The following is a 13,816-nucleotide window of genomic DNA, read 5'->3' as shown; positions in this document are numbered from 1 at the left end:
AATTTAAAATCCTTTGAGTGTTATCAAACGACATCACCGCTAATGTCGTGCTGATATGCACCAAACGACGAAACTGTTTAAGAGAAAACAATAAAAGTTAAGCAGTACATAAATATATACAGACATTCTTTTTGTGAGTTTCGAGGGTAAGAGAATCATATCAGTGTACGGTCATGCCAAAACACTCTTGTTGTTCAGTTAGTTAATATTAAGATAAGCATCCTATAACAATTATCGGTATTGTTGTCCACTTAAGCTCAACTTATCAGATGTAATCATGTTTAGAGGATACGTTAATGTATGATTTATACTTACCGACCGGTGTTCATCCACATCACGACACATTCCCGTATCAAGGTATGCACGAGAGTTCATCTTACCGGTGAGTATACCGATTATCATCTGTTTGACCGTATAAAATTGTGAGATACTCACTTATTTTGAATTGAAAACAAGCCCTTTGTGATAAAATCACTTATTGATGAGGAACTTGATTTTCATATGCATGAGGGCACAGGTGCAAGTCCGTGAACAGGTCAGTACTTCCGTACAGCAGAGAGACGAACTTGACACCCGGATAAATGTGATATTTTATCACTTATTTGATATGGACATGTGATTGTTTATCACTTATTGAGGTCGAATGCAGTATGTAATATGTACACGTATGTATAGTATCATGGAAGATCTAGACTTGCGTCCCCGTTATTTTTCGGTAAAAGATACAACCATGATACCCAGATGATAAGCAGCATAAAGACCGAATATCTCAGAACCTCGGCAATCTATCAAACGAAATTTCGGTACTAAGACCATATGCCAATGAGTGGTTCCCACCTGGTCTTCAGTCGATTAAGATTTATATCACCCTGCACACTTTAAAATGATTGTGAGCCTACCGATACATCTTATATAGAGCTGCTTATCGTTTTGCATTTAAGGTTTAAAGAGGTTGGATAGACCACTGATGTACTATCACTTTCTCTTTTGCTCGCCATGAAACTCATTTTTGTTTTTCTATTGTTTTTGAGTTTTTGAAATTTTTTTTCGATGTTTTTGGATTTTCAGATTTTGGATTTACTCCCCCTAAAATCAATAAACTGAGACAAATTGAAAAACACAAAGGTATTTACAAAAATGATTTTCCGATGTTGGTTTTACTCTTGCTTGACCTTAATGCCGTTTACCAATAATAAAAAGTCAAATCTTGATTTGTCAAAAGCTTTGGTAAATAAGTCGGCACGTTGGTCATCAGTGTGGACCTTAACAACATCGATTAGCCTTTTCTCAAAGCAATCACGTATGAAGTGATATTTGATTTCGATGTGTTTGGTCTTTGAATGCTGCACAGGATTTCTAGTGATATCTAAAGCAGCAGAATTATCAACGTAAATAGGAGTAGTTAGGAATTCAAAACCGTAGTCCCGCATTTGTTGTTGGATCCAAAGAACTTGGGAGCAACAACTTGAGGCAGCAATGTATTCAGCTTCGCATGTTGATGTAGCGACACACGTCTGCTTCTTGCATTGCCATGTAACTAGGCGATTTCCTAAGAACTGACATCCAGCCGTTGTGGATTTACCGTCGATTTTGCATCCGCCAAAATCAGAATCACTGAAAGCTACCAATTCAAAGTTATTATCCCTAGGGTACCACAGACCGGTGTCAGGGTACGCCTTCAAATAACGAAAAATCCTTTTAACAGCAGCAAGATGTGAGGCCTTCGGGTTAACTTGATATCTAGCAAGCAGGCACGTTGGGTACATTATGTCTGGCCTTGATGCCGTGAGGTACATGAGAGATCCGATCATGGCGCGATAGATAGAAGGGCTAACAGCTTCTCCCTTCAAGTCTGGAGTAATTCCGTGATTAGTTGGCAATGGGGTACCAATGGGCGTTGCATCAGACATCTGGAATCGGCTCAAGATGTCACCAACATATTTAGTCTGATGGATGAATATCCCAGACTCCGTTTGTTGTACTTGTAGGCCCAAGAAGAAGGTCATTTCCCCCATAGCACTCATCTCGAATTTATCCTGCATAATGCGCTCGAATTCCCTACACAAGACATCATTAGTAGAACCAAAAATAATGTCATCAACGTATACCTGTACCAGAAGAAGATCTCCATCTTGTTCCTTGATGAAAAGAGTACAGTCGATAAGACCTCTACGAAAACCGTTCTCCAGCAGATAGTGTGATAAGGTTGCATACCAAGCTCGTGGTGCTTGATGAAGACCATAAAGAGCTTTGTTGAGCAACCAAACCCGATCGGGATGGATAGGATCTTCAAAACCTGGAGGCTGTTCGACGTATACCTCTTCTTCAACCACACCATGTAAAAATGCACTTTTCACGTCCATCTGATAGACCTTGAATCCTTTGAAGGACGCATAGGCTAGAAAGATTCGAATTGCTTCGAGACGTGCCACTGGTGCATAGACTTCGTTGTAGTCGATTCCTTCAATCTGACGAAAACCTTGAACAACTAAACGTGCTTTGTTTCGGATAACAACTCCGCGGTCATCCTTTTTGCATTTGAAAACCCAACGGGTACCAATCTTCTTGTATCCAGCAGGTTTCTCTACTAGTTTCCAGACACCCAGCTTCTGGAATTGTTGCAGTTCTTCCTGCATTGCTTCAACCCAAGCGTTATCTTTCAAGGCTTCTTTCCACGTTCTTGGTTCTTCTTGTGAGACATAGCACGCGAAGGACCAGTCGTTTTGCTGCCCGGATTCTCGAATGGCTGCGTACAAGCCTGCATTGTTATTGTTTCGCAACATGTTTCTTGTTTGAACCCCACTTTGCACATTTCCAATGATGTTTTGTTGAGGATGGGTATTATGAATCCTTGTTTCTGGATTATCTGGAACTGGAACATTTATACCCAGGTTGTTAAGATTAAGATCAACAACCAATTCAAGACCCGGAATTGACGAAGAGGATGATGCAGTAGTCTCAGCTGCTCTATGTGTATCCACTGGAGGAGTACCCTCTGAAGTACCATGAACTGCTGTTGTAGGAGCTTCTTGATCTGCATCTAGAAATTCATCATCCTCTGAAGATTCGTTCAATTCGTTTGCATCATGAAAATCCTCATTGTTGAGAGTATTATTATTCACCGAAGAAGATGGTTCTTGATTAACAAGAATTGGACGAACCACCGGTGAAACTGTTGCATTGTCACTCTCGAAAAACATCCTAGCCGCAGCATTTTCTTCAGCGGCTTCAACATTGATCGAATTGAAGAAGTCATCATACTCAAACATCCAAGGTTGACCCGGATTTTTGACTGGCAAAGTGTGCCTTTGTACTCTGACCTCAGACCATTCCTCGACCCTTTTAGTCTCTAGATTCCAGACTCGTAAGTTAGGGGTGGCATACCCAAGAAAGTATCCATCAATTGCTCTTGCCCCAAACTTTCCATTAGGATCGATGATTGTGCATGGAGCTCCAAACGGTTCTAGATAAGACAAATCTGGTTTCCGTTTTTGAAGAAGCTCAAAGCAGGTCTTGTTGTGTCTTTTGACTGTAAGGACTCTGTTCAATGTGTAACATGCAGAGGCCACAGCTTCAGTCCAGAATGGAATGGGCAACTGTGACTCTACCAACATTGTCCTAGCAGTCTCGATCAATGTGCGGTTCTTACGTTCAGCGACACCATTCTGTTGAGGAGTATAAGCTGCACTAAACTCATGAAGAATACCCTTTGAAGTGCAGAACTCCGCCATGGAATGATTTTTAAATTCAGTACCATTGTCGCTACGTATCCGCCTAACCTTCAACTTATACAAATTCTCAATCTGAATGATCAAGTTTTTGATGATGCCAAAGGTTTCACTCTTGTGTGCCATGAACGCAACCCAAGAAAATCTTGAATAATCATCAGTAACCACGAGGCAGTATTGATCACCCCGAATACTCTTGTGCTTGACAGGACCGAACAAATCCATGTGCAAACGTTCAAGAGGAACTGCCACTGTATTGATCTTCTTTGTAGGGTGCTTCTTCTTTGTTTGTTTTCCTTTCTGGCACGAAACACAGACGTCTTGAAGATGGAAATTTTTGAGGGGAACACCATTCACCAATTCATTTGAAACCAAATGATTCATTTTTCGTAAGTGAATGTGACCCATTCGTCTGTGCCAAGAGATAGTGTCTTTTTCTGTGGCTTTAGAAACGAAACAAGTTGCTTGTGCAGACGTAGTAATAGCTTGGCTCATGTCGAGGACGTACAAATCATTTATCCTTGGAGCCGACAAGAGAATCCATTCTTTTGGAATTTTGAAGCCGGGTTTCAGCACGTAACATCCATTAGCATCAAAGTGTACTGAAAATTTCTTGTCACAGATTTGAGAAACACTAAGAAGATTGTGATCAAGTTGTTGCACAAAATTGATCTTGTCAAAGCTGACAATCCCGTTAGATATCATTCCTTCACCCGTAATGTATCCACCTTTATCTCCAGCAAAAGCAACATAACCTCCTCTAATAGATTTAACGTCGTAGAGAAGCTTCATGTCGCCCGTCATGTGCCTGGATGCCCCACTATCAACAATCCAATGACTACTGATAGTTCCTCCTGAAGCACCCTGCACATGAACTCAAATGAATTAGTTGGAGATGGGGACCCAAGCCATTGTGGTCTTGGGTCTTCCATTTTCATCAATGACAATAACTTCTTGTCTTTGATGGTTGGTGAATTGTGATGGTCCCCCTGATTCAGTAACCGTTTTTGGTTTCCAAGTCTGTTTGGTTTCACCAGTGTTTTTCTTTAAAAGTTTAACTTCTTGATGATTTGAAGTTTTAGAATTGCCTGGTTTTACAACAACAGATTGTTTGTGAACCGCATCGGTTTTAACCGCTTCTTCTACCTTTTTGACCTGTTGGCGTTTCTGTTTCTTTTCCCTTTCTTTTACAAGGCGGGGATCTTGTTTTGTGGAAACAGTTGGCTTATGGTCAGCTTTGCCACGGGGATCATCAACCTTTCCTTTTTGTTTATGAAGATATGGACAATTACGAATAATATGTCCAATGGTTCCACACTCAAAACATGATCTTCGTTCTACAAACCTCGAAGAATCATGTGATCGTCTAGCCGATGATGTTGAACTTTGTGAACCCGAGGTACTAGGCTTTGAACTGCTTGGTTCATTTCTTTTCTCGACAATAGTTTTCTTGACAAAATCTAAGTTAGATTGATTTTCAAACTTTTCAATTTTGTCTGTTCCCGTCGATTTCACAAAGTTAACATTTTTCTTCTTCTTTTGATTCGGCTTCTTGTTAGCTTGAGCCGGTGTTTTACCTTTGGGTTTGGTGTGATTTTGCTGTGTTGGCACTGTTGGCAATTTCTTGTTGCCAAATTGCTTTCGGATTTCAGCTTTTGGAATAGGAGGACACTGTGTAACTGTAACTTTAGGTCCTGCCTTTCCCAAGAACTTACTCGTCGAATTTTTAAAGACTTTGCAGATTAAGGATTGATTAACATTCTTAATGGGAAAATCTTTGTCTGAGTAAATTTTATCATCACCAACTAGAGTGTACAGCAAATTCACACTCTCCGGCTCTCCTGCAGATGAGGACTCAGTTGCAACAGTCTTAGCGGGTTGAACAGGGGGATCACATAGAATGTGATTCTCAAGAGGTATGTCCTCATTTTTGACTACCGCATCAGACTTTGCTGGGACAGTATCATCAGATTCATCATCAGACGAATCAGCATCCTCAATCACAACTGGAGGATCTTGATTCTGTTCAGCACTCACAAATGTATCTGCTGACACATCTGAATCTGAGGATACTTCCTTTTGGTATCCGAGTCCTGCAGCAAACTCCTTAACATCTAGAGGCACAGAAGGTTCAAAGAAAACTCTGTCCTCTTCATCAGGCATGGCGTCATAATTATGTCTCACTGGTGGTGGACACTTCTTGTAGCCTATGCATGTGACATCTCTCTTTTCCTTCTGAACGTCAATGATGTGATCTAACACATAGCTAGAACTCAAATAACTGTCTAGCTTGAGTTGGATCGCATCACTTTCGGTTTTCACACAAGCCATCTCTTTTTGCATTGTTTCAAGACGAGAGATATACAAATTAATGTCCGTCTGTTTTCTTGAAACCATTTTTGTCAATTCAGTTTTATCTTTCTTTAATGTTTCAATCATTGACTTAAATTCTTTTTCATGGTTTTCATGAAACATGTTGGCTTCTGTGCATTTAGAGAGGTCCACAGTCAATTTCTGATTGTGGAGAAAGGTCACATCATATTTTTCTTGCAAAGCGTCATGCTTACTTTGCAAGTCACTCAAATTCTCATTCACAGTAGTATGTTTGTCTTGCAAGTCAAACAAACTAGCTTGTAAAGCATCATGTTTGCCTTGCAACTCAGACATACTTTTCTCCATTTCAGCACATCTAGCATGCAATCTATCACATTCATCACAGTTAATAGCAGTGGGTTCATCGACACATACCTGACTTGATGAACCGTCGACATTAGCCATAAAGGCTGAATGGAGAGAAGACGAAGTATAAGCAGCTTGATCCACCAAAATAGATCTTCTTTGAGTTTCTGCTGCAGCTTCCTCCAAAAGTTCATCAATATCTGCATCGATTGCTGCATTCGATGTCTCACCCACATAATCATCACCAGAATTGGATGATTCTTCATCAGCACTCCTGCTATAACCAGAAGAGTCTTCATCTTCAGACGATTCACCACCACTGGCAGAAGATTCTCTACCACTGGTGTGAACCAACTCTTTCACAATTTGAGCAAAACATGCTGTTTCATCAGGAGCATCACCACCCAACTGGATTGACCAGTCACAACCTTCATCCACCTGAACTGCAAGTGCTCGGTTGGTTTGGTTATTTGCAGGCACCAATGAACGCTCAGTGTTTCTGTTCTGATTCTGCTGGTTGCCTCGGTTTCTGAAGGGATTTTGATTCCCGTGCTGTGCTGGCTTTGTACATTCCCTTTTAAAGTGGCCCCGTTCACCACAGTTGAAGCACTTAACAGCCTGCTTATCGAATCCATACTTGGTGTCTCGCTTACTTTCCAAGCTGGTTCTGCCAGTACTTTCCATCCAATCCTTTGCTCTTCTCACTGCACTCGCAAAGGCCCACTTGATATCCATCAAGTCCATCTCTTCCTTATCAATCTGCCTGTAATCTTCTTGTGTCAGATTAATGTTTCCAATCTGACCTTCTATCAACCCACAGTACGCGCTCACTACAGTGTTAAGCAGCTCCATGTGTTCCTTCGCTACTTCTACACTGATTTTAGAGAAGCTTGACGTGTCGAGCTGTACTGTACTTGACTTTGATTGTTGACCTGCAGCAGATGATGTTCCTCCATAACACGCATATTGTGGTTGTTGAGCAGGAGGAGGAGGAGGTGGTTGTATTGGATTTCCATACAGATCTGTGGTTGGAGGCGGCTTTACAGGAACTTGCACTGGATTGCCATACATATCCGTGCTTGTGACAAACGCCGTTTGAAGTGGAGCATGTGAACCGGCTTTTGCAGATGAAGTAGTGGAGGTGCCATAATACATCTCTGGATTCTGTGGCACTGCAACTCTCTTTGCCTTCAACGTTTCTTCCTGATCCTTGTTCTCCAGAAGCTGCACGAAATCGTTGATATTTGTAGTTCTCAACGTTCCGTTGTACTTCAAGATTTCTAGGAAGTTATTCCATTGAGGAGGCAATGCATCGGCAAACTTCTTTACCACCTCTGTTGGAGTCGTTGTGACTTCAAAGTTGGTCAGCTCAGTAAGCAGGTGATAGAAACGGCTTGTCATATCTCCCAAGGACTCCTTATCCATACATGTGAAGCCATCGAATTCTTTCTTCAGTAGATCTCGTCGTAGTTGACGTGTGGCTTCATTACCTACTCCTCTTGTCTTCAATGCATCCCACAGCTTCTTCGTAGTCTTGAAACTGACGAACTGATGATAAATATCCTTGCTCAGTGCTTGAGTGAGAATAGCGTATGCTTTCTTTTCTAAGTCATACGTCTTCTTTTGATCATCAGGAAGATCGGCAAATGTAGCTGTCGAAGAAGCAGCAACCTCGATAGTTTGATCGAATTCCGTAGTGAACCGCAACCACAACTCTGTATTTTGACCAAGAATGTATGTATGGAAACGATCAACCCATCCCGGATATTCATTAAGATGCATCAACTTTGGAGGCCTGTTCAAACTTCCGGTTTCACTTTCGCTTAGTAGAAGACTTTGAATACTCGGAGTTTGATTTGAAACAAACGCCCATTGACCAGCTGGAGTGGCATTTGTTTGTGAGGATGTAGATACCGGAGATTCGGCCCATGATGGAGATTGACTGGTATTCATGTATTTACCACTGTCTGGAGCCGGATTTCCCCACCAACTCGGATTCATCTTTAACAAGAAAAATAAATTCTATGTCCAAGTCTCGAAGGATGATGAGCACCCGAAAGATCACTCCCAGTCGAAGGACCCTGGTCGAAGGATCTGAAATCACAGAAACTTGTTAACAACAAAATGACCACAATCGAAAGATCAACTATTGTTCGAAGGATCAACTGTACTCGAAAGATTACTGTTGAGTCTCGAACAATGATTTCGAAAGATTCAAGAACTCGAAGGATTCCCCTTTGAAAGATCCTTATCTTTCGAGCTAAATCCTTATCTTTCGGACACTGTCTTTCGAATAGATTCCTTTCTCGAAGGATATGATTCAGACTTCGAAGGATGGGTCGAAGGATGGTAATCTTTCGAGCCTTCCTTGATCGACAGATGTCGAAGGATAATCTTTCGATGTCGAAAGATATCTTTCGAGAGCTCTGACACAATCTGATCTGATGTGAAAGGTTGGTGAAAAGGTGACAGGTTGGTAAGGTCAACCTTTCGGCAAAGGGGATGTCAGATCAACTTTCCCACCAACTTTTGAAAAGATTGCCCAAAAAGGATAACCTTATCCTAAAACCAGTCACCGGAAACCTTGATCGGAATTTGACCGGAAAATTCAAAATTTCTTAAAAACCAATTTCCAAGTTACCCAACCAAACTTTAAACACTCCCGGTTAGTTTAGACACGTTTTTACTCAAAGAAAAAGCAAGAAACCAAGTAAAAACAGGTGCAAAACCAAGTGTTTCAACACACCAAAACTTGTAAAAACCCGGTTTTAAACAAGGTAAAGAGCGAGGCTCTGATACCACTTGTAGGTCCCTTTTCGCGGAGGATTACGAACCTAAACCTTGTTATACAAACCTACTAGCGAGTGCGGAATCCAAGCTAGCAAGCAAACCGAGTTAGTAGCAAGTAGAGAAACAAACACACAAGTTCACCGATTAACACAACTTGTATTAATGCAATGAGGGTTCGGTTACAAGCTCAATGTTTACAGAAATATTCTATAAACTCTCTAAGTGTGTGTGTGTGAGTCCTGGACAGAATGCTCTCAAAGCTCTCTATCTCTCGAATGTGCAAATGGCAGAACTAACTCACACAACACACTGCATGGGTATATATACCCATACACAGCAGGTCTGCTCGAAGGATCCGATAGATGGTCCGAAGGATCATCTTTCGGATACAATGCTTTCGAAGGATAAGCAGGGACCTCGAAGGATCATCCTTCGAGGACCATCAGTCGGAGCATATCTTTCGAGGTGATCGAAGGATCTACATTATCCTTCGATCACTCATCCTTCGAGCCAGACAACTTTCAACAAGTTTACTTACTGTTGACTGAGTCAAACCAGGAGGACGGTTGACTTGGTCAACTTACATGACTTACAAGGACATCGTTTACATCGTGACCGAATACAGACAAAGTACAGACACAAGTGCACCAACAAACTAATACGTTCACACCTATCTATATTTATACTATATAACAAAAGAAACCTATGGCTTATGGGGGACACGTGTCATCATTAAAGCTATCTATTTTTTTCTCGCATTTCTTCCCTACTTAATTATAAATACTTATTTTTATAATTAAAGATATCCATTATATATAGATAAGAATAGAATAAACACCAAATTTAAATTCTTTTTATTCCTATAGATTTTTAAAGAAATATAAAATCAATCTATTAACTTAACATTAAATTATCTTTAAATTATATAAATAAAAATATTAATATATTCGATTTTCACTATTTTCCACTGTTTCTTTTTAATTCCCTTCATCCTTTTGATTTACGTAGCTTATTATTTGATATGGTACAATCATAATTAAAACACTGCCAAATTCAAACACCCGTCTAAGTCTTTGTTATGTTTTTTTATCATTGTAATATATGTGTTCATATTCTTTTATGCATTTATGAATGAACTGAACTAATACTAATAGAACTCCCGCTCCATATTAATCAATTTATACAAAGCAATAATACAAAATACACAGTTAGCCATACAAAACAATAATACGAAATGGAAGCTATACAAAAGAAAATAGGAAAATATTATAATATACATAAAAGACTTAAAAGGTTGCAACTACTTAGGCTATAGGGTGTGGTCATGACCCCCATGATCACCATGATCTTCCACGTCAGCGCCATGTCACCCACCTCTAATCCACCATTCAAAACCACTACCTTAAAGGTATGGTTATCACCCAAACCACTATCTCCTTATTTATTTTAATTTATTTTTGTCTAAAGAAAAAGAAAATGAAATCTTGGAAAATTGAAAAAAGGACCATGATTGTCATGCTTTAGTCCATGCAAACAATGGTGGATCAGACAAGGAGGTGGTGTAACCTTTCATTCATGTTTCTATGTGGCAAATCATGACCCAACCATAATCCACACTCCTACTAAATCTTATTTAATTTAATATATTATATTATAGATAATCCTCCTACTAAATATTATTAGTTTTAATCCTCCTACTAAATATGTAAATTTTTATTAATAAAAGATCTACTTGAAATCGAATCATACTAAAATATTGGTACTTCAAAGTACATAATATTGTAGTTTGATGCACCTAATTATGTACCACCACCTTAGGCTTATCATTTCCACAAACCAAAACGTATTTTTAATAGAACAATAATACAAAGATTTTGAGTTCAAATGTTGTATAGATTTGTATTTGTAATGGTTAATATTATAGATAATATTAATTAAAAATAATTATAAAATTAAATTTAATATAAATTTAAACAATTCGTATAGGATGTAATATAAATATATAATATTTTGAAATATTTATTAGATTTTAAAATTATTTATCCTGAAATTAACAAAGACGTACACTAAATATAAATTAATATAATGTAAATGATTTATAAGAACCATCACCCCATCCATCATATATCGAGTATATCCGTTAGATTTTTTAAAGATATAATTTTTTATTAGATTAATTCAACGCGTGTAATAAACGAGGTTTTTTAAAGATATAATATTTTTATTATGTACTATACAAAATTACATACGAGGTTTTTTAAAGATATAATATTTTTATTATTTACTATACAAAATTACATTTATGCAACTCATGTAATACACCGGGTTTTTAAAAATATAACTTTTTTTTTGTTATGTGGTATATAAAATTAGATTTATTCAATCCGTATAATACACAGGGTTTATAAAGATATAATAAGATATAACTTTTTATTGATTGGTATATAAAATTACATGTTCTCAACCCATACAATACATGAGTTTCTTAAAAATGTAATTTTTTTCATTTTAATATATAAAATTAAATTTACTCAACCCGTACAATATACGGAGCTCTTAAGGATATAACTTTTTTATTATTTAATATATAAAATTACATTTATTCAGCCCATGTAATAAACGAGATTTTTAAAAATATTTTTTTTATTATTTGGTATATAAAACTACATTTATTCAACCCGTGTAATAAAAGAGGTTTTTAAAGATATATTTTTTTATTATTTGGTATATAAAAATACATTTATTCAACCCGTGTATTACACGGGGTTCTAACCTAGTTTATACTATATAACAAAAGAAACCTATGGCTTATGGGGGACACGTGTCATCATTAAAGCTATCTATTTTTTTCTCGCATTTCTTCCCTACTTAATTATAAATACTTATTTTTATAATTAAAGATATCCATTATATATAGATAAGACTAGAATAAACACCAAATTTAAATTCTTTTTATTCCCATAGATTTTTAAAGAAATATAAAATTGTCACACCCCCAAAATCCACCATGCGGAGTACCACCGCTTGGAGGCGTGACGTGACCAGGATCGAGCCACCAATCATATTGAACAATGTATTTAAGTAAATAAAACCAACCACAATACAATTGGTGACCAAAAGCCAGTTAACCAAGTTTTAAATTTAAACAGCGGAAGCATAATAAGTGATACCAAAATATAAGTTCATAGTCCATGGTTCATAAGTTTAAAGTCCAAAACGTAGGTTTAGTAAGTTCATAAAGTTTATTTATTAAATACGGGACATATCAGTTCGCATCCCACAACGACCACCTCCATATGCAAGCTCCATGCATTTAGCGACCTGTAAGGCATGTAACAACGAGTCAACAACAAAGTTGAGTGAGTTCACGTTTGGTTGTTTAGTTTTAAGTTGTTTTCCGAAAACGTGGTTTGTCTTTCGTTGGCGTAATTGCCGTGGGGGTTACCCCGTAGTTGAAAGAAAGTTTAACTAGTTCATTCTTTATTACCCATACCCTGTTCATGATTAGTGGGGGCTTCCCCATGTGAACTACTAGACTGTACCATATCGACTACTACGCAAGTAAGTTGTGCCCTACATCAGTGTCTATCAGCACTGACGGTTTGCCATAGTCCATTAGTACACGCCCGTCCGACTGGCACGGTGTGAGGTTTGTTAAACCTAATAGCGCTATTAACTAATGACCCGCTCGCCATTGGCCTCGGCGATTAAGTCGATATAAAAATGAGGGACTTATGATAGAGTTTTGTCTAGTAAGTTGTAAGGTTGTTGTCCTACCCAAGGAGGACGAACGTACGTAGTTCTACCCAAGGAGAATACGCAGGAATAATATTGGCATCCTACCCAAAGAGGATGGCCGTACATATCCTACCCAAGGAGGATATGTAGATTCAGTTTTAAATTCTTTAACCCATTCCCAAACCACCGGGAATCCCATGCCTTAGAAAGTGTGTGAACTCACCTTGGTTTGCTCGGTTAGATTCTCAATATAGCTAACAGTCAAGGTTGGTCAATCACGTCCTAATATAATTTACCAGTTAGTCATTTAGTGGCTTTCAAATGGAACACAAAGTTCCTACACGTATCTATCACATAACATGCATCGTTTTAACGGTTTATGCCCATCTAAGTTTCCCATCCATTTCCCACTCAAAATAAAACATACGATAATGCACATAACATATATAACATGTTAGATCATTTACGGATAGCATACTCGACATTTAGACACGCAAGGTCACAACTTATATCAATTCGGCATTAATATTCAAAACCGGCAGTTTTCGGTCGTCTTAATAAAATAGTTAAATTATTCCAAAAATTCCCAAATTTTTACAAGATGTCTTAAACGTTCCATATTTTATTGTGTAAAAATATCGGGGTCCGGTTCACAACCAATATTTTATAAAAAATCATATTCCGGACTGAACTCAGATTTATGAATTTCTGACCACAGTCCACGGAACAATTTATTAAAAATTCATCGAGTGTCCGATTTACGAAATTCCAGTGGGGTAATTACACATGTATCGGTTGTCATCTACTGTACAAATTTCATGGTCTGATTCATCACAAAACTCAGGTTATGACTGAAAGTACGACACCCATTTATTGCTGTC

This window comes from Helianthus annuus, chromosome 8 (assembly GCF_002127325.2).
Source record: "Helianthus annuus cultivar XRQ/B chromosome 8, HanXRQr2.0-SUNRISE, whole genome shotgun sequence".
Classification (NCBI taxonomy): Eukaryota; Viridiplantae; Streptophyta; class Magnoliopsida; order Asterales; family Asteraceae; genus Helianthus; species Helianthus annuus.
The sequence above is the reverse complement of the archived record's forward strand: the minus strand, read 5'-3'. Positions refer to the sequence as shown.